The sequence below is a fragment of the Lactuca virosa genome, chromosome 2, assembly GCF_052849685.1.
Source record: "Lactuca virosa cultivar CGN04683 chromosome 2, Lactuca_virosa_CGN04683_v6, whole genome shotgun sequence".
In the NCBI taxonomy this organism is placed as follows: Eukaryota; Viridiplantae; Streptophyta; class Magnoliopsida; order Asterales; family Asteraceae; genus Lactuca; species Lactuca virosa.
The window spans coordinates 14,072,144-14,076,905 of NC_136427.1; positions in this window are offsets into that span (position 1 = coordinate 14,072,144).

Genomic DNA, 4,762 nt, shown 5'->3' on the forward strand with positions numbered 1-4,762 from the left:
ATAAAGCTAAGTTAGGGGTAAAGTAGTATTTACCCAAAGTATGTATTTATGGTTATGTGTTGGAACCCAATTATTAATTGGGTGATGTTTTTATATTGACAGTTCGGGAATCTGTCATCCAGCAGCTGGGGTTGAGTCTGCGGGACTTCAACAATGTGGGGTTGAGTCTACGGGACTTCAGGAGTGTGAGGTGAGTTTCCTTCCAGTAGGAACGGGTCTACGGCCACAATGCCGGCCCGTTTAGATAGTAGTAGTTCAGTATGCTTGATGTCTTTGTGATTCATGCATGTCTATGTGTTATGTGTTCCGGGCTGCGGTCCGATGCAGTATGCTGTATACAGTATATGTGTTATTGGTATATGTTATGATTATGTTATGCTATGATCATTCAGTTCCGGACTCCGTTCCGATGCAGAGGGCGAGGCCCTAGTTAGTTCCGGACTTCGGTCCGATGCAGAGGGCGATAAAACTAGTTAGTTCCGGACTTCGGTCCGATGCAGTGGGCAAGGCCCTAGTTAGTTCCGGACTTCGGTCCGATGCAGTGGGCGAGGCCCTAGTCAGTTCCGGACTTTGGTCCGATGTAGTGGGCAAGGCCCAGTATGTGTTTTATATGTTATTGTATGGTATGTGGTAGTTTGGGGGAGCTCACTAAGCTTCGTGCTTACAGTTTCAGTTTTTGGTTTCAGGTACTTTGTTTTCAAAGGAAAGGATTCGGCTCGATCGCAGCGCATCACACCATGTTTTCCGCACACGAGATCCTTGGGATTACACTTTAATATGGTTTTATGATTCTATATATTGATTATTGACACTCTGGTTTTGATATGAGATATTATTACGAGCATTTTTATACTGATGGTTTTATGTAATAACTTAATTAAAAACGAAATTTTTGGCCTGTATTTTTGGGATGTTACAAGTTGGTATCAGAGCCTTGATTTGAGGGATTCGGGCACACTCCCGGGTGTGTCTGAACTCAAACTAAGGACTTGGTACGAAAATTTTCAAAGGTAAAACCCTTTTATAAAAGAAGTTCGAAAAGAATTTGAAAAGTGAAAATAACTTTGAAAAGGACAAGGTGTGTGATGCGTGCAATCAGCCAAGCTTAAGTAAGTGTTCCCCAAGATACCCATACATGTTATTTTATGATATGATTATGAGAACTGCATGCTAGATTAGGGCTGAGGATCTAGGAGGATGCCTTGTATGCCTATTGTATGTGCTTGTAGACTTGAATGCTAGTACTAATCAGTCAGTGATTGGATAGCATATTTAGGTTATGCCTGATTGTATGAGCCTCTGAATTGCATGTATAGATTCCTGATTAGAGGATAGAATGGTTTGATTGAAATATGATGGTTAGATTTTTCCATTGTCTGAATGCTGCTTGCTTTGTGCTTTGTGGGATTCTTAGTAATGTGAGTTAGCTATTAAGTGAATATGCTTAGTCACATGTGGCACAGGCTCGATAATCTAAGAGTGATAGATTTGACCCTATTGTGCAGCTCTTGTCTGAGTCCAACCGTTCTAGGGATGGGTCTATTACTCGAAGGATTATCTTATCTCTGTTGCATGTGGCTATATTCATGAGGTAGCTAGTTGACATTACTAGGAATCTTTCAGCAGCTGAGGACTGGGTGAGTACGGAAACCTAGGAAAGCCTAGGGTATGCTTCAGAAGTTTAGTAGTATGGTTCAGTGAGTACTAGCATAATGGTTTGAGAAAGTGACTTGGAGGATTCGGGATGATTGCTGAGGAAAGTATTCATAGGTGTGGAAGGTAGTATTGGGCCCGTACTACTGAATGCACAGGATACATACTCGAATCGGTGAGAGTCTTGGAGAATCTGAGAAGCTTCGGGGAGAAGTTTATGACTAGGTTTGAGGACAGAGGGTGTTCCAGTTGTTGCAGCTTAGCCATTGGCAAGTGAGCTAGTGAGCATGACAGGGTGGCATACCCTAAAGGATATGACTTCAAAGAGTTTGTAGATGCGAGATTGGTTTCGAGCGCCCTGAGAAGAGAGGGTTATGCCAGGTACGTATAGCAGAGGGTCCCGGGAAAAGACCCATGACTTCTGATCATCGGGTGAAAGGCCAGCGAGGTCGGAGTCAGTGCGGCACGTATGGAAAAGTGCATAAGGGAGTTTGTCACTCAAAGGGTTTAGGCTGCTGCAAGTGTAGCAGGGTTGGTCATGTCAGCAAAAGATGATAAGTATTCTTGGGTATATTCGAATCCTTGGAATGTCAGTTCAGTATGGTCTTAAGCACCCAAGATTGAAACTCAGATTCTGGTTTCGGCTCGGGGGCAGAGCCTGAACCAGTTGATGTGCGATCGCAGAAGTTCGTCTCATCAGAGATTACTTATGGAGTTTTGGGAATGGACCTTGGTGGACTTTGGTTCAGCCAAGGAAGGGATTTGATAGCTTAGACAGTTGCCTATGGGCCGTTCGGACCCGATTTGTCGCGAGAAAGTTAGGGGTTCATTTGGAACCCAAGGACTGTGGACCCTTAGAATCCTTCGGGAAGGAAGATCCTATGGTTGGTCCCTATCATCAAGATCAGTATCTCGTTAGATATTCGCGGGTATGTCATTAATTTCCACTTCAAGTGGATATGGGGAATCTGTACCGCTTCAGAATTTGAGTGAGTTTGGACAAGTCAGATATTAGGTCGGTTCCTGCTACTGTCTGGGTTATCAAGGATTGTCATATGCCATCCTACATGCTGAAAGGTCCTTGATGAACCCACAGAGAGACGTACCTTGTGGAGCGGGTTCTGCGTGTATCGTTATCATTCTAGATCTTTGTCAAGATTTGTGAAGGAGTATTATTTAGGAGTTCCTTGGTTGGGAATTATTGGGATGGTTCTCCAGTGAAGTCAAAGTTCAGTGATTCTATCATTTGTTTGTATATGGTCGACATTGACCATGGAAGAACCTTGGACTTCTAGGCACTACTGTTTCTAAGACAGGATTAGTAGCACGAACATGGTGATGTCAGTTGCGGGTGTTAGATGCAGAAGTAGTTGGTCCTTGGATGTTCTAGAGAATTGCATTTCTCGCATGGGTTGTGTTCGGTTAGAGTTCAGTGATACTGCAAGAATGAAAGTGGGAATAAGGATTCGTCAGCCAGAGTGAAGATTAATGCCTTCAGTTGACATCATGGGAGATGGACTGAGGTGTCAGACTGTACCAAATTTCAGGAGTACTCTTCAAGATATCAGAGGATGGGCGATCTTAAGGTTTGATTGGTAATTGATCGTTAGCATTGGTAAACTCAGATTGTTGGCAGTGGACTATTAGGAAGAAGGATTAGGAATCCTTCAATTCCTGCATACTGTGAAGATTTAGTCGAATCTAAGTGGTGGAGAGACTTTTTGTAAAGTTCTCCAAGTGTGAGTTCTGGTTGCGTGAGGTGCAATCTCTCGGGCACCTTGTCAACCAGAAGGGTATTCTGGTCGATCCGGCCAAGACAGAGGCTGTGATGCAGTGGGAGATTCCGAGGTCTCCATCTGAGATTCGGAATTTCCTGGGTCTAGCGGGTTACTACCGGATATTTATACGGGACTTCTCCGAGATTGCGATTCCTTTGACTCAACTGACCAAGAAGTCGGTGTCCTTTTGTTGGGGGCCTGAGCAGCAGACAACCTTTGAGACTCTCAGACAGCATATTTCGGGAGCCAGGGTAGAGCTCCAGTTAGGATTCAAGTTCAGTTGTGTGTTAGGTCGAGTGCGTGTTCGACCCAATATGGAAAGTGTTGTAAGTCTGCGGGTGTAGCCGTAGCATTCACAAGCAGTCGGATATTGTTAAAGTGTTGTAAGTCTGCGGGTGTAGCCGTAGCATTCACTAGAAGTCAGATAGTATTAGAGTGTTGTAAGTCTGCGGGTGTAGCCATAGCATTCACTAGCAGCCAGATAGTGATAGAGTGTTGTAAGTCTGCGGGTGTAGTCGTAGCATTCACTAGGTTGGTAGATAGCATGAGCACGTTGCTAGGACGCGGAAGGAATAGTAGTACCCACCAGTTCGGTGTAGCAATAAGGATAAGGAAATCCACGGATTGGATTTCAGAATTACCCAGATGGATTAGATCTGTTTGAGCCAGTGATAGGACTGTAGGAGCGTCACTACAGTTATGGGATCAGGAAAGCAATGGACCGTATGAGATTGCTTGTGATCTAAGGCTACCATCGGTTAGGTGGCAATCACTTTTAGCCTTGGATTTGATGACGACAGGATTCGATGCATGGACCCGATCGGTTAGATCGGGGGTTGTTAGAGCCATAGTAGCATGACAACTAGTGGCAACTAGTTCTAGAGAAGGATTTCGTTTAGAAGTCGTGTGAGACGACTAAGTGGGAGTCCTTTTGACTCCGCAGCCGGGCAGAAACCCGATATTTCAGATGACTGACGGATGAATTGAGACCAAGAAGGTCTTGATAGATCTTGGGAAGCAGCTATGTAACGACATACTGCTTCAGGCAGTTCAATGTTCAAGCAATTCCAGCATGTGAGCAGTATTAGTATTTGTGTTTTGGGTTGCAAGTATGGACAGAATAACGGATTGTTGGGGGTATGCTAAGTCAAACGCAGCGGGATTATCTAAGCCTTAGACGAGTATAAGTGATCTGTAGAGGTAATTAGGCTTGTGATCCAGATTTATAGTGGGAACCTCGAGTTATTGGAAGTTGAGTAACCGTTAGAAGAATAAGGGGGACTGGGTCCAACGATAAGGATTCAAGATAAGCGAACTGTCAGGGAATCATA